The following is a 24759-nucleotide window of genomic DNA, read 5'->3' on the forward strand; positions in this document are numbered from 1 at the left end:
GCTGGGGTGCTTATCAGGATCGAGAGGGGGACGCCCAAACTATGGGCGGGTTTCAGGCGCCGACAGGTCTCTCTCCGGCCCAATCGGTTGGTCCTGCTGGCCCCAGGGGTGTAACGGGAAGGTCTGGGCCGGCGTGTTGGCATTGCGGGGGGGAGGATCATGCCCCAGAGAACTGCTCCGTAATGGAGGTGGGGGCATTGATCCGCCTGCCCGCGCCAGCCGTCGCCCCCGGTCGCAATGGGCTGTATCAAATACCGGTGAGTATTAAGGGGGATACCTATCAGGCCTTGGTGGATTCAGGCTGTAACCAAACCTCCATCCACCAATGCTTGGTGCAACGCTCAGCATTGGATAAGAGCCGCACGGTGCAGGTAAGGTGTGTGCACGGAGAGGTAAGACACTATCCGCTAACGGCTATGAAAATTCAATTCAGGGGGAAAAAGCATAATGTGGAGGTAGCGGTTAATCCACACCTCAAACACCCGCTAATCCTGGGGACGAATTGGCCTGATTTTAACAAATTACTGGAAATCCTAAGCGCGGGTGTGTCTTGAAAAAAAAAAAAAAAAAAAAAAAAAAAAAAAAATCGCCGAATAGGGGGCGGGTCGCTCAGCTGGGGGAATCCCAAGTGATGACGTCACGCGCTGACTCAGGGGCAGGGCCGGGAATTTCCTGGTGGAAAGACTTTCCCCTAGAGCAGTCGCGTGACGACACGCTGAGACATGCACTTGAAAGAGTGCAGGTCATTGATGGGAGAATCCTCCAGCCTGATCGACCCCTGTCCTATCCGTATTTTAAGATTATTAATGACAGGGTGTATCAAGTGACCCAAGACACTCAAACAAAGGAAGATACAACCCAATTATTAGTACCAAAGAGCCGCCGGGAAATGCTTTTCCAGGCGGCTCACTCGAATCCCATGGCCGGACATTTAGGTCAAGCGGCCACTTTAAATCGCCTCATGACCCGATTCTTTTGGCCGGGCATTCACGGGGATGTTGCTGCATGCCGTGAATGTCAACTGGTGAACCCACCGGCCACATCAAAAGCGCCATTGCGCCCTTTACCAATCATGGAGATCCCCTTCGAGAGAATTGGTATGGATCTCATCGGGCCATTAGAGCGATCCGCACGCGGGCACCGCTTTGCATTAGTCCTAGTGGATTATGCAACGCGATACCCGGAAGCAGTAGCGTTCCGTAACATCTCAGCAAAGAGTGTTGCGGAAGCTCTGTTTAGTCTGATCTCCCGAGTGGGGATCCCCAAGGAGATCCTCACTGATCAAGGCACCGCGTTCATGTCACGTACACTACGCGAACTTTACGGATTATTGGGCATTAAATCGATTCGCACCAGCGTCTATCACCCACAAACAGACGGGCTGGTGGAAAGGTTTAATCGCACGCTTAAATCAATGATCCGTAAATTCGTTCACGAGGACGCGAAAAATTGGGATAAGTGGTTGGAGCCCTTATTATTTGCTGTGCGGGAGGTTCCCCAAGCCTCCACGAGGTTTTCCCCCTTCGAGCTTCCCTACGGCAGACAGCCCCGTGGGGTTTTGGATGTTGTTAGAGAGGTTTGGGAGGACGAGCCTTCACAAAGCAAAAACGAAATTCAATATATCCTGGACCTACGAGCAAAACTCCACACACTGGGGCGGCTCTCTACGGAGAATTTGCTCAAGGCCCAGGAGGAACAACGCAGGCGATATGATAAGGGCACTAAACTACGAAAATTCACAAAGGGAGATAAAGTCCTTGTACTGCTGCCTTCTTCCAGTTCCAAATTACTCGCCAAGTGGCAAGGGCCGTTTGTGGTCACACGACGAGTTGGCGATCTTGATTATGAGGTGGTGCGAACGGACAGGAGGGGGGCACGTCAAATTTACCATATTAATTTATTAAAACTGTGGAGGGAGCCGGAGGAGGTGATGCTGGTGGCACTCGTTACCAGCGAGGATGACCTGGGACCGGAGAGTGTTAGCCGGAATGGGGCAAACACCCTGGTCGCCGGGGGTGACCATCTTTCGCCCGCTCAGCTCACCGATGTCCGGCGCCTCCAATTTGAATTTGCAGACGTGTTCTCCCCCCTACCCGGTCGCACCAACTTAATTCAGCACCACATCGAGACCGAACCGGGCGTGGTCGTAAGGACCCGACCGTATCGCTTGCCTGAACACAAAAAAAGGTGGTTCAGGATGAATTAAGAAAAATGCTGGAAATGGGTGTAGTAGAAGAATCCCGCAGTGACTGGGCCAGCCCGATCGTTTTGGTACCCAAAACAGATGGGTCGGTCCGGTTTTGTGTGGATTATCGCAAATTAAATGCTGTGTCGAAATTCGACGCGTATCCAATGCCACGGGTTGACGAATTGCTCGACCGGTTAGGCACTGCTCGCTATTATTCGACATTGGATCTGACAAAAGGCTATTGGCAGATACCCCTAACTCCTTTATCCCGTCAAAAAACGGCCTTCACGACGCCGTTTGGTTTACACCAATTTGTGATGCTTCCGTTCGGGTTGTTCGGGGCACCGGCCACGTTCCAGCGCATGATGGACAAAATACTGGCCCGTCACTCGGCATATGCCGCTGCCTATCTGGATGATATAATCATATACAGTAATGATTGGCAGCGGCATATGCAACATGTGCGGGCGGTGTTAACGGCGCTGAGGCGGGCCGGGCTTACGGCCAACCCGAGGAAGTGCGCGGTTGGGCGTGTGGAGGTGAGGTATCTGGGCTTCCACTTGGGCCATGGGCAGGTGCAGCCCCAAATTGATAAAACTGCAGCAATTGCAACTTGTCCAAGACCAAAAAGGAGGTAAGACGGTTTATACCAAATTATTCGGACCTCGTCAGCCCCCTGACTGATCTTACTAAAAAGGGGGAACCAGATACTGTCCAATGGTCGGAGCAGTGCCAACAGGCCTTCACCGAGGTTAAGGCTGCACTTTGCGGGGGGCCGCTATTGCACGCTCCTAACTTTGCTCTCCCCTATCTTTTACAAACAGATGCATCTGAACAGGGTCTGGGGGCGGTTCTCTCCCAGGAGGTTGAGGGTGAGGAGCGCCCGGTGCTGTACATCAGCCGGAAACTGTCCAACCGGGAGGCTAGGTACAGCACCATAGAAAGGGAGTGTTTGGCGATACGGTGGGCGGTCCTCACCCTCCGTTATTATCTCCTGGGGCGAGAATTCTTCCTCTGTTCGGACCATGCTCCCCTCCAGTGGCTCCACCGCATGAAGGATACCAACGCGCGGATCACCCGTTGGTATCTCGCTTTACAACCATTTAAATTCAAGGTGGTCCACAGGCCGGGCGCGCAGATGGTCGTGGCTGACTTCCTCTCCCGGGACGGCTGCCCGGCCTGAGACGGGCGGTGGGGGTATGTGGTGGGGAGAGCGTGGCTGAACATCCGAAAGGGGGAGAGAGAGAGTGGAGACACCGGCGGCTGGTCAGTAGCCCAATCAGAAATAATTAATAACACCTGCTTTCTCTAGTGATTGGGTCGGAGAGACGCCTTCTTAAGGGAGCGAGAGAGACCAGTCGGGGGAGAGAGAGAGCGAAGCAACAACCACCACATTGAGGAGATTGTTGTTGATCCCCGAAAAAGGGAAATAAAAATAAAGAAACTTTGTCACTACCTTACGCCGACCCTGTCTTCTTCTTCCCTCACAAAGAACCGTACAACAGTGGTGCCGAAACCCGGGAAGAAGAAGAGATCTCGCTGCCAAGATGACCACTCCGTCCACCAGTCCATTTGCGGAAGTGATCCAGGCGCTCGCGGTCCTCCACCGTGAACAGCACCAGGAACTCCTGGATATCCGGGCTGAGCAGGAAGAGCGATTTAAAGTCCTGGTGGAGGCCCAGCGCGAGGACCGCGAGCTCGTCCGGAGTCTGCTGGACCGGGAGATCCAGCCCGCCGTACCATCAGCCACCCACCCTCCCATAACACTACACAAAATGGGGCCCACAGATGACCCGGAAGTCTTTCTCGACTTATTCGAGAAGATGGCTAAAGCGTGTAGGTGGCAGCGGGCCAATTGGCCGGTACGAGTCATCCCGCTGCTGTCGGGCGAAGCCCAGACCGCCGCACAGCAGCTACCGGCCGAGGATCTCCTGGACTATGCTCACCTGAAGCGAGCCATACTTCAGCGGGCCGGCCGCAATCCGGAGGAACAACGCCAGCGCTTCCGGTCGCTGAAGCTGGAAGAAAGCGGCCGGCCCTTCGTATTTGCCCAGCAGCTCCGTGACGCCTGCCGCAGATGGCTGGTACAGGATGACCGGACCATCGCCCAGGTCGTGGATGCCGTGGTACTGGAGCAGTTCATAGCCCGCCTTCCCTCCCCAACATCGGAATGGGTCCAGTGCCACCGGCCAGACGATCTGGACACGGCCATCCAGCTGGCGGAGGATCACCTGGTAGCGAGGTCCAGGGTCGGCGAAATAACCTCTCTCTCTCTCTCTCTCCCCCTGTCCCATCTCTGTCTCTCTCCTCCCACTCCCAGATCGCGGGGACCGCCCATCCCGGTGCCCAGGAGGCGAACCCCAGGCCCGGACCCTCAGTGCTTCACACCTCGCTGGGGCGCTTATCAGGATCGAGAGGGGGACGCCCAAACTATGGGCGGGTTTCAGGCGCCGACAGGTCTCTCTCCGGCCCAATCGGTTGGTCCTGCTGGCCCCAGGGGTGTAACGGGAAGGTCTGGGCCGGCGTGTTGGCATTGCGGGGGGGAGGATCATGCCCCAGAGAACTGCTCCGTAATGGAGGTGGGGGCATTGATCCGCCTGCCCGCGCCAGCCGTCGCCCCCGGTCGCAATGGGCTGTATCAAATACCGGTGAGTATTAAGGGGGATACCTATCAGGCCTTGGTGGATTCAGGCTGTAACCAAACCTCCATCCACCAATGCTTGGTGCAACGCTCGGCATTGGATAAGAGCCGCACGGTGCAGGTAAGGTGTGTGCACGGAGAGGTAAGACACTATCCGCTAACGGCTATGAAAATTCAATTCAGGGGGAAAAAGCATAATGTGGAGGTAGCGGTTAATCCACACCTCAAACACCCGCTAATCCTGGGGACGAATTGGCCTGATTTTAACAAATTACTGGAAATCCTAAGCGCGGGTGTGTCTTGAAAAAAAAAAAAAAAAAAAAAAAAAAAAAAAAAAAATCGCCGAATAGGGGGCGGGTCGCTCAGCTGGGGGAATCCCAAGTGATGACGTCACGCGCTGACTCAGGGGCAGGGCCGGGAATTTCCCGGTGGAAAGACTTTCCCCTAGAGCAGTCGCGTGACGACACGCTGAGACATGCACTTGAAAGAGTGCAGGTCATTGATGGGAGAATCCTCCAGCCTGATCGACCCCTGTCCTATCCGTATTTTAAGATTATTAATGACAGGGTGTATCAAGTGACCCAAGACACTCAAACAAAGGAAGATACAACCCAATTATTAGTACCAAAGAGCCGCCGGGAAATGCTTTTCCAGGCGGCTCACTCGAATCCCATGGCCGGACATTTAGGTCAAGCGGCCACTTTAAATCGCCTCATGACCCGATTCTTTTGGCCGGGCATTCACGGGGATGTTGCTGCATGCCGTGAATGTCAACTGGTGAACCCACCGGCCACATCAAAAGCGCCATTGCGCCCTTTACCAATCATGGAGATCCCCTTCGAGAGAATTGGTATGGATCTCATCGGGCCATTAGAGCGATCCGCACGCGGGCACCGCTTTGCATTAGTCCTAGTGGATTATGCAACGCGATACCCGGAAGCAGTAGCGTTCCGTAACATCTCAGCAAAGAGTGTTGCGGAAGCTCTGTTTAGTCTGATCTCCCGAGTGGGGATCCCCAAGGAGATCCTCACTGATCAAGGCACCGCGTTCATGTCACGTACACTACGCGAACTTTACGGATTATTGGGCATTAAATCGATTCGCACCAGCGTCTATCACCCACAAACAGACGGGCTGGTGGAAAGGTTTAATCGCACGCTTAAATCAATGATCCGTAAATTCGTTCACGAGGACGCGAAAAATTGGGATAAGTGGTTGGAGCCCTTATTATTTGCTGTGCGGGAGGTTCCCCAAGCCTCCACGAGGTTTTCCCCCTTCGAGCTTCTCTACGGCAGACAGCCCCGTGGGGTTTTGGATGTTGTTAGAGAGGTTTGGGAGGACGAGCCTTCACAAAGCAAAAACGAAATTCAATATATCCTGGACCTACGAGCAAAACTCCACACACTGGGGCGGCTCTCTACGGAGAATTTGCTCAAGGCCCAGGAGGAACAACGCAGGCGATATGATAAGGGCACTAAACTACGAAAATTCACAAAGGGAGATAAAGTCCTTGTACTGCTGCCTTCTTCCAGTTCCAAATTACTCGCCAAGTGGCAAGGGCCGTTTGTGGTCACACGACGAGTTGGCGATCTTGATTATGAGGTGGTGCGAACGGACAGGAGGGGGGCACGTCAAATTTACCATATTAATTTATTAAAACTGTGGAGGGAGCCGGAGGAGGTGATGCTGGTGGCACTCGTTACCAGCGAGGATGACCTGGGACCGGAGAGTGTTAGCCGGAATGGGGCAAACACCCTGGTCGCCGGGGGTGACCATCTTTCGCCCGCTCAGCTCACCGATGTCCGGCGCCTCCAATTTGAATTTGCAGACGTGTTCTCCCCCCTACCCGGTCGCACCAACTTAATTCAGCACCACATCGAGACCGAACCGGGCGTGGTCGTAAGGACCCGACCGTATCGCTTGCCTGAACACAAAAAAAGGTGGTTCAGGATGAATTAAGAAAAATGCTGGAAATGGGTGTAGTAGAAGAATCCCGCAGTGACTGGGCCAGCCCGATCGTTTTGGTACCCAAAACAGATGGGTCGGTCCGGTTTTTGTGTGGATTATCGCAAATTAAATGCTGTGTCGAAATTCGACGCGTATCCAATGCCGCGGGTTGACGAATTGCTCGACCGGTTAGGCACTGCTCGCTATTATTCGACATTGGATCTGACAAAAGGCTATTGGCAGATACCCCTAACTCCTTTATCCCGTCAAAAAAACGGCCTTCACGACGCCGTTTGGTTTACACCAATTTGTGATGCTTCCGTTCGGGTTGTTCGGGGCACCGGCCACGTTCCAGCGCATGATGGACAAAATACTGGCCCGTCACTCGGCATATGCCGCTGCCTATCTGGATGATATAATCATATACAGTAATGATTGGCAGCGGCATATGCAACATGTGCGGGCGGTGTTAACGGCGCTGAGGCGGGCCGGGCTTACGGCCAACCCGAGGAAGTGCGCGGTTGGGCGTGTGGAGGTGAGGTATCTGGGCTTCCACTTGGGCCATGGGCAGGTGCAGCCCCAAATTGATAAAACTGCAGCAATTGCAACTTGTCCAAGACCAAAAAGGAGGTAAGACGGTTTATACCAAATTATTCGGACCTCGTCAGCCCCCTGACTGATCTTACTAAAAAGGGGGAACCAGATACTGTCCAATGGTCGGAGCAGTGCCAACAGGCCTTCACCGAGGTTAAGGCTGCACTTTGCGGGGGGGCCGCTATTGCACGCTCCTAACTTTGCTCTCCCCTTTCTTTTACAAACAGATGCATCTGAACAGGGTCTGGGGGCGGTTCTCTCCCAGGAGGTTGAGGGTGAGGAGCGCCCGGTGCTGTACATCAGCCGGAAACTGTCCAACCGGGAGGCTAGGTACAGCACCATAGAAAGGGAGTGTTTGGCGATACGGTGGGCGGTCCTCACCCTCCGTTATTATCTCCTGGGGCGAGAATTCTTCCTCTGTTCGGACCATGCTCCCCTCCAGTGGCTCCACCGCATGAAGGATACCAACGCGCGGATCACCCGTTGGTATCTCGCTTTACAACCATTTAAATTCAAGGTGGTCCACAGGCCGGGCGCGCAGATGGTCGTGGCTGACTTCCTCTCCCGGGACGGCTGCCCGGCCTGAGACGGGCGGTGGGGGTATGTGGTGGGGAGAGCGTGGCTGAACATCCGAAAGGGGGAGAGAGAGAGTGGAGACACCGGCGGCTGGTCAGTAGCCCAATCAGAAATAATTAATAACACCTGCTTTCTCTAGTGATTGGGTCGGAGAGACGCCTTCTTAAGGGAGCGAGAGACCAGTCGGGGGAGAGAGAGAGCGAAGCAACAACCACCACATTGAGGAGATTGTTGTTGATCCCTGAAAAAGGGAAATAAAAATAAAGAAACTTTGTCACTACCTTACGCCGACCCTGTCTTCTTCTTCCCTCACAAAGAACCGTACAACACTCTTGTTCCTATTTTACAGTCTTTTATTTTATGTTGATCTGACCCAAAAATAAAAAAATAATCAATTCTAGAATGAGACCTGTGGGTGGAAGTATATTCTTTTTTTAGGAGGGTATATGTCTCTCCATACATCTATTAAGCATAATTCTTTCATCATAAATCTTATTTGTCTAGTTTCTTTACTAATTTACTTATTAGAAGATGAGTCCAATTTAGAATGAAGTTGTACATTCCAGTCTCCCCTACAGATCAACGTACCCGAGGCCTCCTTGGCTATAATAGTAAATATTGTTTTTGAAAAATGCTTTGTCTTTTTCAGGTGGTTTATATATATTAATTAAAGTACTTTCGATTTGGTCGATAGTTCCCTTTATTAGGTTATATTGTTCTTCTTTATCAGTAATCTTAAAAATTAAAGTTGATTTTATTTGAGATTAATGTCATTACTCCTCGTTTACGACCATTATTATATGAGGAAAAGAAAACCTTAAATCCCATTTTTTCTACTTTCTTATGTTCTGTATGAGAAAGATGTGTCTCTTGCCAGAAGATTATCTGTTGCTTTTCTCTTTTCATTTTAGCCATGAGTTTGCTTCTTTTAATCGGATTTAGTAACCAATTAATATTCAAAGTAATTACTCTATATTCCTGTTTTTGCATATACTATAATCAGATGTTATTGCGAAGATCACGGTGACCAGAACAAGAAAAACACAAACATGAATATCTTGAACCACATAAAAAAACAGTACGAAAATAGTCTCCAAACCTTGAAGTCTTAAAATAACTTCTTAATGTGAGGGGAAAGCCATCCTTCTCTAAAGGGCCCCTTCCTTGCTGTGCCTATTGCACAAATATGTTAACGAATATATTCAGAGCCCATTTCTGGCATTATTATATTCTTGTATTTCTGGCTAGGTTTACAAGTTAAATATTTCTACTTTCTAATTATAGCAAGGGATTTTAGTTGAATAAATTAGAATCCCTTCATGTCTTCCTACCAGTATGTTACTCAATGACTCAAGTCTTAGTGTGCTTTAATTGTTCATCTTGTGTTGTTGGTCAGTTCGGTTAAATACCATTCTTCCTTCAAACGGTTTAAATGTCCATCATTGGTGAATTAAGTCAAGAATTTTTACCAGTCTCTCAGAGTTCTTTGTTAGGATCTGTCAGGTTTTACTCTTCTTTCAAATGGAGCTAGTGTTGTCCCTTTGAAATTCACGTAGTTTTTCCCAGATCTTCACTTGATGTTTTTCCTTACTTTTCTTCCATGTCACTCCTTTTGCCGAGGTCTTTGTTTCACTTTCCCAGAGATTCCTATAATAAATTCTTTTTCGCTGTTTATCAGTCCTTTTTCTTTCAGATCTCTTGATGCTTCCGTCATCGAATTGTAAATGACCGGCCCGTTTTCCAGAAAGATTCTACGTTTCGCTGGCGGTGGTGTTTGGAACTTAATCCCCTTTTCTTTCAGAATTTTTCTTAAAGGAGCAAAAGCCCGTCTTTTCTGTTGGATCTCAGGTGAATAGACTTGGTTAAAAAAAATCCTTTTTTCGTTCTAGTGTAAAACTATCTTTCTCCATGCGGAGGACCAGTTTCTTCGTTTTGTATTCCAGGAAGAATACCACCACTGATCTAGGGTGTGCGTCAGTGGGTGGTTTTGGTCCGAGTGCCACCGGTGGCTCCGTTTTGATAATCTTTTTTACCAAGTCTTGGATATTATTCCCCTCGCTTCCTTACGGGATTCCAAATATCCGAATATTATTTCTATGTGATTCTAGATCTAACAGTTTCTCTTGCAAATTTTCTTGAATTTGGATGGTTTGATCGAGCATTTCTTTCATCTCGTTCTCCTCCAATTCTCCAACTCGCTTCTCTAATTCGCTTCTCCAATTCTTTGACCTGCCGTTGCATTTAGGTCCGTGATAAGGCCATCCAGTTTTTGATTGACTTCTTGTTTAAAGTTACTTAGTTCCATTTTCACATGTTTTGCGAGAGAATCTTGGAAGACGGTTAAATTGCATTTAATATCCATCTGGAAAGCTTTGATGTCCGTAAGTATTGCTGCAATGCTAGCTGACAAGCTATCAGCTATCCCGTCCGTCTCTGATTTTTCATCTGTTGATTTCTCATTTTTTTCAGGTTTCAATGGTTGTTTTGTCCTAGCCTTTTTGTTTTTGTCCCCCTCCATGTTATTTAAATATGGTTTAGGTTATCATGTATGATGTCATAAGGAGGATTAATACCAGTGTGTATGGGAGCGCAATTTCTATGCTGCTACATGTGTCGACGGCATACCGAAAACCATCCCATGTGATTCTTGCTGCCCCAAATGAGTGAAACTCTGTACACACTGATCATGTCTAGGGTTTCTCTCCAGTGTGAATCACTCATGTGTTTTCAGGGTTCTTGAGTGAGTTACTGCACTGTGAACACTTGTACGTTTTTTTTCCAGTGTGAATCCTCTTGTGCCGTTTCAATTCTGCAGCTGTAATAAAAGTCTTCTCACACTCCAAGCACATATACTCTCTCACACCAGTGTGGATCTTCATGTGTTTATTAAGGTGTGATGATTGGCTGAAACTCTACCCACACTAAGTGCATGTGAATGGTTTTTCTCTGGTGTGGATCTTCATGTGTCTATAAAGCGTTGATGATCGGCTGAAACTCTTTCCACACTGAGGGCATGTGAATGGTTTTTCTCTGGTGTGGATCTTCATATGTCTATAAAGCGTTGATGATAAGCTGAAACTCTTACCACACTGGTTGCATGTGAATGGTTTCTCTCCGGTGTGGATAATCATGTGTTGATTAAGGTGTGATGATTTGCTGAAACTCTTCCCACACTGAGGACATGTGTATGGTTTCTCTCCAGTGTGGATCATCATGTGTTGATTAAGGTAAGATGATTTGCTGAAACTCTTCCCACACTGAGTACATTTGAATGGCTTCTCTCCGGTGTGGATCATCATGTGTTGATTAAGGTTTGATGATTGGCTGAAACTCTTCCCACACTGAGTGCATGTGAATGGTTTCTCTCCAGTGTGGATCATCATGTGTTGATTAAGGAATGATGATTGGCTGAAACTCTTCCCACACAGAGTGCATGTGAATGGTTTCTCTCCGGTGTGAATCATCATGTGTTGACTAAGGTTTGATGATTGGCTGAAACTCTTCCCACACTGAGTGCATGTGAATGGTTTCTCTCCAGTGTGGATCTTCATGTGTTGATTAAGGGATGATGATTGGCTGAAACTCTTCCCCCCCTGAGTGCATGTGAATGGTTTCTCTCCAGTGTGGATCCTCATGTGTTTATTAAGGTAAGATGATTGGCTGAAACTCTTCCCACACTGGGTGCATGTGAATGGTTTCTCTCCTGTGTGGATCATCATGTGAATCTTAAGTTTGCTTTTGCTTGCCAAACTCTTTCCACACTGAGTGCAGGTAAAACAACTCTTGTCTCTCACTTCTAAAATACCACCAGTCTCTAAATGAGTTTTGTCCTCAATTTTGACGTGCTGTTCCTCCTCTTTACTCTCCTCATAGTCTTTAATTAGGTCTGAAATAAAAAAAGTTCAGTTTTTAGTAAATCATTGAAACTCTCATCAAAAGCTGAAGTAAAAAGGCACTAAAAACATTGGCTACACAAACCTTAATTTTGATGCACATTAAATGTAAAAACATAGCAGATCATATTTAGATTAATCTTGTCATATCAACCTCCTGGGGTCCATTACACACATACACATTTAAGCAGATTCTTATGTTTGATCCCAGATCATTTTTGGTCATATTGATGAGACAATATATTTTCCAGGTTTCTTGACTAACCGCATCTGTTTAATGTTTATCTTTTTTTTCATATTTATTTTGTGTTGTCACTTGTCACTTTATGTACACTGGAAGCTTCTGTAGCCAAAACAAATTCCTTGTGTGTGTGAGCACACTTGGCAATAACTTGGCCAGTTTTTTTATTTGTATATATTCGTAATCACAACAAAACAACATGTTTTTGTAAAACTTGTAAGGCAGATAGAGATAGCTTTCTCATTCTGTGCCTGACTAGTAAACCTGTCAGAAAAAACAGCTGAATCTCTGCAAATATTTGCCTCACAGACATGAGACATATCTGCGTAAAGCTTTAAATCTGCACCTTTAGATGACAAATGTTCTTGAGGTAAGTAATCTGCATGTAACAAATGCTATGCAGAAATCTAACACTTAACTGTTTCAGCTCATCAAACAAATGTAAATATTAGTCAAAGACAACACAATTAAACACATTGTGCAGTTTCTAAATGAAGGTTTTTATTCTTAAAAGGAAGACAAAGTACTGAACTACATAGCCTTGTGTGAAAATGTTTTTCCCCATTAAAACATAAGTGAGTTCTGGAAAAAGCAAAAATTAAATTAAACACCCAGTCAGGTGAGCGCTGAGGAAGAGCCGTTGGAAAAAAAAAAACAGACACTCGCTTACTTGCTGTCCTGGAAACCAATACAGGTTGAGTAACAAAATAATATGCAAACAAATGATCGATAACATACGGACAAACATGAAGGGAAATGATTTGGTATAAACAGGAAAAAAGGGAAGCGAGAGCTCCTGTGACTGCAAATAAAAGCAGATGACAAGAGATAATCTGTAACTCAGAACAGGAGGAGAGAGCAAAAGCGTGAGGTATGGTGACAGTACCCCCTCCCTCAAGAATGCCCCCTGGCATTCCCTTAGCACTCACTATGGACCTGATGAAACTGATCAGTGAGAAAGCGGTCCAGCATATCCAGAGCCGGAATCCAACATCTTTCCTCTAGACCATAACCCTTCCAGTTTACCCGATACTGATAACCTCTCTACCTCTCCTCCTCACATCCAGGAGCCAGTGCACTGTGTATGTGAGTGCACCCTCAACCAGTCTGGGAGGCAGAGGAGCAGAGGTTATGGGCTGCAGGGGGGAGAGAAGAATGGGTTTGATCTCAGGCACCTGAAAAAAATGGATGAATGTATTGAAAGTTAGAGCTTAGTTTGAGTTGAGCCAGCACTGGACTGAGCACCTTGATAATGGGAAATGGTATAATGTATTTGGGTCCCAATTTATGTGATGGAAGTCTGAGAGGAATGTCTTTGGAAGACAACCAGACTTTCTGACCACACATGTATAGAGGGGGCAGACGCTTCATTCCTATTAACAGTCCTTTTCTGGTGATCCTCCATGTCTGGAGGCATCTCTGAATGAACGAATGCATGAGGAAACAATTGCATTTGGTTTTTGGGAAGAGAATACACTTATTTTACACGGCCACCATTTTAAAGATCGAAAGCTAGGCTGTGGTGGGAAAAAACATGGAAGTATAGGATCAGCACTATAAACATTGCAACAACATGCTGTGGACTACAAACCTCCAGGTGTTGCCACAATTTCAAAATGTAGATTGGGGTAAACATCACTTTAATATCATTCAGTTCAGTTTAATTTAAACAATTAAAAGCATATTAGGCATCAAACTAAATTACAATCTCTTTAAGAGTAATGCGCTTAAGTGTCCTTCTAGGATTCAGTTCATGGCACCAGGTGAACACCATGAGAACGATTCCTTTCTTGCCTATGTAACCGGGTGAGCGATAAAACAATGCTGATCTCAAAAAATATAATAATTTTACTGACAAAATTGTAGGTGCAGGCTAGGACTGTCTCTGCCATTCGCAGATAACATTGTCGTTTTGGCTTCGGACGGTTTGCTGCTGAGTGTGACATGGCAGGGAAAGTAACAGTACTTTTAAGCCAGAAACCATGGTGCTTGACTGGAGAAAGGTGACCATCTCCAGTTTTAAGGAGAGTCCTTACCCCAAATGGAGTTCAAGTATCTGCTTTTTTTTTCATATGGAATGGAATGTGAGATTTAAAGATGAATCAGTGCATTGGCAGAAGTAATGCAGTTGATGTGATTGCCTGTTGTGGTGAAGGAGCTGAAACGACAGACAATGTTCTCAATTTACCGCTCAATCTAGGTTCCTACTCACACCTATGGTCATGACTGAAAGGCCAAGATCTCGGATACAACCGGAAACATTTTACAAAGTGTTATGACCCGCTTGTTTGAGTCGCAACATAAAAGAGAGATGAGCCAACAAAATAGCCTGAATGCAAATCATTTATTATAAAATGTAACTCATAGAACAATCAATCAAAGCAACCAACAAATGTCTAGGGATAATTATGAAGATAAAGAACTTAGGATCCTAAGCTAAAGTCATTCAGGTTCCTGGGCACCACCATCTCTCAGGACCTGAAATGGGACACTCACATTGACTCCATTGTCAAAAAAGCTCAACAGAGGCTCTACTTTCTTCGTCAGCTGAGGAAGATTAACCTCCCAAAGGAGCTGCTGAAACAGTTCTACACCTCCATCATTGAATCAGTCATCTGCACATCAATAACTGTCTGGTTTAGCTCAGCTACTAAGTACGACCTCCAAAGACTACGTCGAATAGTTCGGACTGCTGAGCGAATCACTGGTACAACCCTTCCTACTCCCCAAGAACTGTACTTATCCAGAGCGAGCAGAAGGGCTGCCAAAATCACTCTGGACCCCTCACACCCAGCACACTGCCTCTTTGAACTTTTACCTTCTGGTCGACGCTACAGAGCACTGCGCACTAGAACAGCCCGACACAGAAACAGTTTCTTCCCTCAGGCAATCCATCTCATGAACACTTGATGATAATAATTGCGAAACCAACATCACTACTTGCTATACACTTTATACACATATACAGTAAAGTGTGAAAACTTGTACGGTCTCTCTAGTGTGAATCGTCTGGTGCAGTTTTAATTTTGGAGCTGTAATAAAAGTCTTCTCACACTTAAAGCACATATACTTTTTCACACCAGTGTAGATCTTGCGTTCATTAATGTTTGCTGATCGGTTGAAACTCTTCCCACACTGAGTGAATGTGAATGGTCTTCATGTGTTTATTTCGACCTCACTGACTGGAGTGTTTTTGAAGCTGCTGCAAACGATCTGGATGAGCTCACAGAGACCGTAACATCTTATATCATTTTCTGTAAAGACGTGTGCATTCCTCCCAGGACTCAATTCAAATACAACAATGACAAACCATGGTTCACTGTAAAACTTAGACCGCTACGTCAGGCCAAGGAGGTTGCTTACAGGAATAGGGAAAGGGCCTTGTATAAGCAGGCCAAATTCACACTGGAAAGGGAGATCAGAGTCGCAAAAAGGAACTATTCTGAGAAACTTCAGTTCAGTGAAGATGATGTGTTCAAGGTCTTCCAGAAACAGAAGAGGAAAAAAGCACCAGGCCCAGATTTTATCACACCAGCCAGTTTAAAATCCTGTGCTGACCAACTGGCCCCCATCTTCACCCTGATCTTCAACAGATCACTGGAGCTGTGTGAAGTGCCCTCCTGCCTCAAACGCTCCACCATCATCTCCATCCCAAAGACACCCAAACTTACAGGACTAAATGACTACAGACCGGTGGCACTAACATCTGTGGTCATGAAGTCCTTTGAAAAACTGGTGCTGGCCCACCTGAAGGACATCACTTAACCCTCACTGGACTCTCTCCAGTTTGCCTACAGAGCAAACAGGTCTGTGGATGATGCAGTAAATATGGGACTGCATTATGCTCTGCAACACCTAGACAGACCAGGGACCTATGAGAGGATCTTGTTTGTTGACTTTAGCTCAGTTTTTAACACTATCATCCCAAAACTTCTCCTGCCCTAAATAACTCAGCTCTGTGCCCACCTCTGTCTGTCAGTGGATCACTTTTAACTTCTGGTTGACATTACAAAGCACTGCACACCAGAACAGCCCGACACAAAAACATTTTTTTCCTTCAGGCAATCCATCTCATAAACACTTGATGATAATAATTGTTGAATAACTGTTGAACCATCATCACTACTTGCTATACACATTTATACACGTATACACTTATTTAACAACATACTTTACATGCCAATTTCCACATAACAGTTGCACAATGTTGTATATAGGTATTTAGTAATAGTAATATAGCTCTACATACACTTGTCCATTTGTTTATTTGCATTCACTACTTACTGCTTTTTTATATATTTATTATCTGTTTATTGTCCTGTCTCTGTAATTCTGTTGCACTGTAGAAGCTCTGTCACGAAAACAAATTCCTTGTATGTGTGAATATACCTGGCAATAAAGCTCTGATTCTGATTAAGGTCTGAGGAGTCGCTAAAACTCATCCCACACCGAAGCTGCGGTCACACTAGAGTTTGAGCGTAAGAAATTCTGTTGTACGGCTCTGCGAAAAGGGGTGGGATTAAACAAGATGATTAGACATTAAAAAAGTGAGCGATTGGTCCATATTTGACATTTCTGTCCAGAGAGGTCATGTTTTGATCTATGATTGATCACCAAGCTTGAACTTTGTAAGAAGTGAACTGTGAAACTTGATGCACGAACTTGCGTTTTGGTCTGTCGCATTCGCGTTGGTATGAATGGTAGTCTATAGGGAGAAAAGTCCAGTGTGACTGCGGCTTAAGTGCAAGTGAATGGTTTCTCTCCAGTGTGGCTCATCGTGTGTAGATTAAGGGATGATGATTGGCTGAAACTCTTTCCACACTGAGTGCACGTGAATGGTTTCTCTCCAGTGTGGATCCTCATGTGTTTATTAAGGGATGATGATTGGCTGAAACTCTTCCCACAATGAGTGCATGTGAATGGTTTCTCTCCAGTGTGGTTCCTCGTGTGTAGATTAAGGGCTGATGATTGGCTAAAACTCTTTTCACACTGAGTGCACGTGAATGGTTTCTCTCCAGTGTGGATCCTCATGTGTTTATTAAGAGATGATGATTGGCTGAAACTCTTCCCACAGTGAGTGCATGTGAATGGTTTCTTTCCAGTGTGGATCCTCATGTGTTCATTAAGGTGTGATGATTGGCTGAAACTTTTCCCACACTGAGTGCATGTGAATGGTTTCTCTCCAGTGTGGTTCCTCGTGTGTTGATTAAGGTGTGATGAGCATTTAAAACTCTTCCCACACTGAGTGCATGTGAATGGTTTCTCTCCAGTGTGGATCCTCATGTGGTCATTAAGGGATGATGATTGGCTGAAACTCTTTCCACACTGAGTGCATGTGAATGGTTTCTCTCCAGTGTGGATCCTCATGTGAATCTTAAGATTGCCTTTTCTTCCAAAACTCTTTCCACACTGAGTGCAGGTGAAACGATTCTTGTCTCTCCTTTTCAAAATGCCATCAGTCTGTAAATGTGTTTTTTCCTCAATTTTGACATGTTGTTCCTCCTCTTTACTTCCCTCATTCTCTTCAATTAGGTCTGAAATAAATAAATAAAACAATAGTTTTCATTAAGTCTTACAACCCTTATCAAAATCTGAAAATTGAAAAAACACAGGAAACATTCATACCTGCCAACATTCGGATCATAAAATCCGGGAGATTATTTCCGGGGGTGCACACGAAGTGAAGTGCTGGGGGTGTGAGGGTAGATAGTTAAGATATACTTAAGATAGTGACGTGCGTGCAGAATCTAGAAGGTAAGTTCAATATAAAATATAATAATAGGCTATAAAATAGGCTTTTTAATCATTCTCGTTTTTAACACGTCTGATTATTATTTTTTAGATATCATACAACTAAAGAGCGCTCGCATGGAAGCAAAAGAATCTTCAACAGAATCTATCTCTGCCATATTCAACGAAATTGATTATGAAAACGGAACTGTGGTGGAGAATGCGAGTGTGTCAACGCAAGTTTCCATTTACCTAGCAGAGCCGCTGGTTCCCAGGCACTAGAGCGCGCTAATGTACTGGTCTGCTAATCAGGCCCGTCTGCCAGAGGTTGCACAAGTCATGTACGAGCGTCAATAGTGAAAGAACCTTTAGCTCAGCATCTAATATCCTAAACGAGAAAAGAAATTGTTTAAGCTGCGATAAAGCAGAAATGCTTTTATTTGTGAAGAAGAACTTAACCAATTTCCTTATTTAAGGGTAAGGAATGAGATGCTGTGAGCAGATGTTCAGAATTGTTAATGTTGATGTCACTTAAGAAGAAAGTTAAAAAATGTAATAAGTTTGCTGTTCTGTGATGCAGAGACATTAACTTATTTGAGGGAAATTCTAAATGATTGTGAGAAATGCTTTATGATCCAGTTATTCTTTAGTGAATATCATCAAAAAAGTTCAGATTAAAATGTTTGATAGTTATAAAACTTGCCTGATTGTATAGAAAGTTTTATATTTCACATGGATTTGAGGGAAATGCTTTGTAAAAACAGCATGCTTTTTTATATCTAACTAATATTAATCAGTTAATATCATCAAAACTGTTTATATTTAATATCACCAGCTTGATGTTCAGATTATAAAGCAAATATGTTTTTGACTGTGTGAGTGAATTTGAGAATAAGTTTTAGAATAAAAATGGCATTGGTTATATTTAGTTATGTTAATATGAATTAACAAGATAGAAAAAAATTTGATAGTCTTTAATTTGACACATTTTTAATGTGTTAATGCTAATTTGAGCAACGTGTTCTCCGTTTATGAGACCATTCTCTGAAACAGCTGTTCAATTAGAGAAAATAAAGTTCAGAATGATTAAATTATTGGACTTATTATGAGTAATTAATTTAGTTTAAAATGCAGAACCATTAAACTATTGGTATCGGCAGATAGCACTCTAAACAATTGGCTATCGGTTTCGGCTGAGAAATTTACTACCGGTGCAACTCGTTTATTTATTTATTTTTTGCTTAATATTTGTAACTGGTGGTGAGAGCTAGTCGTAGTATATTTTCTTTAAAAAGTATTATGACAGATATTCTGTCTGGTGCCCAAGATTAATAATTTAAAAACAAGTGACGAACATATTTGTGTAATGTTTGTTTATTTATTTATTACATTTTTTGGGGATCACCATTCCCACACCACTGTTACATTTCCCTATTGGGAAGAGATTTGTGATTTTTACTATTGATCATCAGTTACAGTGCAAAAAATGTTTCTGTCTTTTATATGGAGTATAGTGTGTGTGTGTGTGTGTGTGTGAGAGAGAGAGAGAGAGAGAGAGAGAGAGAGGGGGTGGATTTATACTTTCGCCTGGCGCCACACACCTCCACAGACTGCGCACACACCTCGCAAAACTTATACTTGCGTTGTGATATTCTTTAAAAACGACAGGGGCCGGAACTACATCATATCATTATTAACGTTCAATTTTTTTAAACTAATTATTTATTTTATTTTTATAAATTATTTTAAGTGATCATAAGGATTTTTATAACCATTCAAGATTTTTTAAATCAAACTTTGATGTTTCACTTACTTTTGTTCATATCTCGAACAGTTCTACCTTTTATAATTATTTTAAATATTAATGACAGCAGAACATGGGTTGCTCTACAAATATATATTTTTTATTACGGAAAAAAAAAAAAAAAAAGACTTACCAAAAAATGCATATGTTTCTGTAGATTTAGCCCGCTCCACAATTCACACATTACTGTCTGGCTAGTTTCTCTCCTCTGCTTATGCTAAAAAGACAATAATGGTCCAACATTTCTGACCGTTATCACCAATAAAGCCTAGAAAAACAGGGCATCAGTATATTGTACACCGATAGGTTCAAATATTCCTTTCCAGTGATCTGTGTGTTTTGTTTTCGTGGAGTTTCAGTGCACTTTACTGACGCATTTCTAAAAATGTGGAGAGAGAAAAGAGAGAATGCCTACACTGTTTATTATCCTTATATTGCAAAAGCACACACGTTTGTTCTCATTGTGAGTGTACACAATAAAAACTTGACACTTAACAGATTTGATTGATGTAGTGATCTTATCTGTACGATCAAAACTGAACGTGTAAATTACGTTTTTTTTTTTTTGTCGTTATAAGAAGACGCATCAAAACGGTATACACGGCATTTTTTAATAATCTGCACACTATAATCTGCTGTTTTACTCCACTGAACTCCATATACAAGACAGAAACAGGCCTATCTAAAGGGTTAATGCAGCCAACTGACGATCAACAGTAAAAATGACACATTTTACCTCTTCCCAACAGGGAAAACACCAACAATCTAGAATGCATAATTATTTGGTGTCATGGCTTTGCGGTTAAAAATGTGGTTATAATGGAAGTCAATGGGTCAAAAGCAGCCAAGAACATAATGAAAGGGTGAAGGGCTACATGATTAATCATATTATTACGATAAGGATATTTGTGGCTCATGATCAGTAATTAAATATCGTCACGATTTTACAGTATAAACACCAAGCCGTTATTTTAATGAGTGCAGTTTACGGACAAGCATGAGGTGACTGCGTCTAGAAGTGTTTTTTGAGGAATGTAATGTTGATCAGGTAGCCTTTGCTCCTGTTCAGTTCAAACTTCCCAAGGTAATACAACAAACCTCATTAACCACCTTAAAATTCTGCTTTGCATTTTTCTTTGCATTACTAAACCAGACAACATTTGTTTTTATTCAAAAGAGATTCAGCAGGTTTTTTTCTGACACGTTTGCCAGTCATTTAGACAGGTGACACTATTCAATTGTTTTAATTTAAAAAAGTCATTGTGGCCCTGTTCACGCGGGTGTTCAGATTCGTTTTCATCAATCTGATGCAACTTTTATCATTGACAAGAAAAAAAAATGCAAAAGTTTCAGATCAATTAACTCAATTTATAAAAAGACTAGCCTGTTTTATGCATGAAATAATGAAATAGATAACTAATTTCCTTTATTTCCCATTAGACCATGCACTTTATTCTGTTTTACAGTTTTATTAGGTGTATACATGCTTTTTAAAATAACATTTGTTTAACAAATATTTTAGCACATTAAAAGTAATTATCTAGTCTTTTGATTAAAAAATGTATGCAAAGGATCAGGAATTGATAGAATAAAATGATTTAAAAAGCACATTAAAGACAACACATAACATAAAACATTCACAAAGATGTATCTTATGGAAAAACACCAATTGACAGGCGCTGCTTTCAGTTTTGAAAGAATCAAGCAGATTTTAAAAAAATCAAATTTGCAGAAGAGAAATGATAAAAATTTAGCAAAAGGAAAAGATTAAATATATCGGGACTGTTAAAAGAACATTCTAATTTATATATTCTTGACAATACAACAGCTAAGATTATGAATGACGGAGCGTAAAGCCATCTCTCCTGAGTGCTTCAGCAGCACGTTCCGCTGTTTATAAATGAGGAGGCGGAGAGAATGAGCAGTTTAGTTTCAATTTAAGATATTGAAATAAAAACTAACACTGAACTGAAGTTCATCAAAAATAGGAAATTGTGATCAACGTGACATATGCAAGTGGAAAGTACTAAGCCAGGGGTGTCCAAACTCTGTCCTGGAGGGCCGGTGTCCTGCAAAGTTTAGTTACAACCCCAATCACACACACCTGGGTTAGCTAATCAAGCTCTTACTAGTAGTGGTGGGCAAAGCAAGGCTTCATGAACATTTCGAAACCCCACTCTGCGGTGACACCTAGTGGTCATTTTTATATATTGCACTGAAATAGCTTCAGCAAAGAACAGTTGAGCAAATTAAGGTGTTAAATGCCACTTTGTAAGCTAGGATCTGCAAGCGATTTAGTGAAGCGGTAAGGGTTCCTGACTACCGTGTGGGGATACTGGGTTTAAACCCAGACTAATGAAGCTATTTTGAAGTGCTTTAATATCTGTATAAAATGCTTTGTTCTTGTATCGTTTTGTTTCAACATTGGTCTGACATCCGAATAAACACTTTGTGAATAAATATGTCTTGTTTTGGTCATAAAACAGGGTTGTTGCTAGATCAGACATGGTTGTGGCCAGAAGTTAACAAGAATTATTTATATTATTCAATAAATTTCCCATTGTATTTTATTAACATCTACCCACAACCTAAACCCAACCATCACAGTTCTGTAAAATCGATGCTTTAAATTGCTTTAGTCACGTGACCAGGTTTTTCTAAACACTTTAGTCACGTGACCAGGTGTTTCGGATCATGCTTCGGTGCAGTGTTTCGAAACACTTGCCCTTCGGGATCTCGATACTATGTGGAAACATCAGTTTCACATCAGCCATCCCTACTTACTAGGCTTTCTAGAAACATTCATGCAGGTGTGTTGAGGCAAGTTGGAGGTAAAAGCTGCAGGACACCAGCCTTCCAGGACGAAGTTTGGACACCACTGTACTAATCCAACACGATCACTGTAATAGCAGATATCTTCTACGAGAATACTGTATATCGTCAGCTCAGTTAAATTTGTTTTTGTTTATTATTTTTATTTATTTTATATAGCGCCAGTGCTCAAGGATGCTTTACAAACAGTAGGAAAACAAGAAAAGTAAGAAACTCAAGAAGGTAGAGAAAATGGGAGACTAATAATACATAAAAGAATGAAGATGGTAAAGACATGGGAACAAGTAACAAAAGAAGCTCATTCCTGTCTTTCAATGAGTGCTTATGTGCATTTAGGAGAACTAGGCAGCACACTCAGGGCTGCAAGATGGATTTAATTTAGTATTCTTATTATTAAAATATATCTGAATGAGGATCAAATGACTGAGTTGGTCTTTGAGAATGAAAACTAACCTGTTTGTTCCTGCAGATCTTCCTGTTTGACTCTGAATGTTTCTTCAATCTTCACATCTTCACTCTCCTCTTTAATAAACGCCATCTTTATAACAGTGTGGAGATCAGTCGCTTCAGCAGGAGTTTTTCTCTGTGTTTGGACACTTTATCCTGTTTAAAATAAATAAAACAAAAAACAAAGTCCTGTTTAAATAAACAAAACAATGAACAGAAACAAAATAACTTCTCTTCAATTCTTGCTTCAACAGTTTCTTTATATGAGAGTAATTAACAAAAAGATGAAATAAACAAGAAATCAAAAAGAAATCATTGAGTTAAAGTTGGTTTTATATTCGCACATTTGTTCAGTGACAACTTGTGACATGGTCCCTGTATTGTTTGAGTCTGAAATCTCATCTAAGTAGGACTTGAAAACAACATTACTATTTATTTAACTGTGAACAATGTTGTATTTTGATAAGATGATTTCCCTTTTTAGAATTAGCAAATAATTATTAAAAAAGTTATATTAAGTTAGTTTAGGAGAAAGTCTGAATGTTCGAATATAAAACCAACTTTACCTCAATAAAAAAATCAGGTCTGAGCTAGAAACAATAGCCACAAATGAGCAGATTAAAACTAGTACTCCATTTCTAATATATAGTGATGTATACATATAATGAACTGTCATTATGCTATTTATTAAATTAAACCTTCATTAAAACATTTATTACACACATTTCTGTTACTTTATTCAAACAGTAGCCCTCGATTACTGTGAATAAAATAGTATTACGTTGTATAAAGAGTAAATAATATTGTCAACAACAGGTACATTTTTGCAGCGGAGGGAAAACCTGAAACTTTAATCAATCGCTTTATATCTGTAAAAGCTTTAAAACAAACCTTTCTCCACTTGAATCACATCGCGGGAGCCGCGCAGCCTTATGACGTCACACGCCACGCCAAAATAAAAGTCTTTTTTGTTTACCCACCAAACACTAGACGTTGTGTGGACGTGCAGATCACGTATATTTTGCGTCGGTCCGTCCGAGATTATATCTGCACGTCGGTTCGACGTGCAAATCTGGTCGACATATTGACGTCGGACTACGACCACTTTTGGACATGAATTCAACGTTCAAATCTGACCTGTTTTAGACGTATACGGTTGATTTAAAAAAAAATTAATGCATTATTGTATTTGAGTGAAAGTCCGATTCCCTTATTTAAGTCAGCACAAGGTCTAGCGCAGAATACATTTTGTTGAGGAAAGAAATTATATATATATATATATATATATATATATGTGTGTGTGTGTGTGTGTGTGTGTATGTATGTATACATACATATTTATAAATAATAATGCATATGAAATAATATATAAAATAATGTTTTTTTTTGTTTTTTTTTTGCAAACTCTTTATTCAAATGTATTAGAAAAGTAAAGACCAAAATAGAGATCAAAATAGTGAAAGTATTAAAACACTTACTCAGATCACAGCAGCAGCAAATCAGACGAAAAACTATATAAATATATTGCCAACTCTCAAAAGATTTTTTAAATAGCCAAATGTAATAAAGAGAAAATTTCACTGGTAATAGGTTTTGCATTAATGATCAAATGCAATTTATGCTGCATTATCTTTTATAACAGATTTAAAGAGCACAATTTAGACAGTTTTTTAGATTGTGCATATAGAAAACGTTGAAATAATGCAAGCATAGATCAAAAGCTATTGAACAAAATATCGAATTAATGAAAAAACAGTAGCCTATAGGGCCTCCACACACAAATATATGCAAAATGCAAAGCAGCATTCTTATCTGCATATTACTGGTTGATGCTTATTGCCTGCTATTTTGGTGAAAGAATAGCTT

General features: G+C 42.7%; 1 pseudogene; it reads right to left on the minus strand.

Annotated features, from left to right (window-relative positions):
- Positions 1-10524: 10524 nt before the first annotated feature.
- Positions 10525-23045, minus strand: LOC130222073 (gastrula zinc finger protein XlCGF57.1-like; annotated as a pseudogene).
- Positions 23046-24759: the final 1714 nt, after the last annotated feature.

This window comes from Danio aesculapii, chromosome 4 (genome assembly GCF_903798145.1).
Source record: "Danio aesculapii chromosome 4, fDanAes4.1, whole genome shotgun sequence".
NCBI lineage: Eukaryota > Metazoa > Chordata > Actinopteri > Cypriniformes > Danionidae > Danio > Danio aesculapii.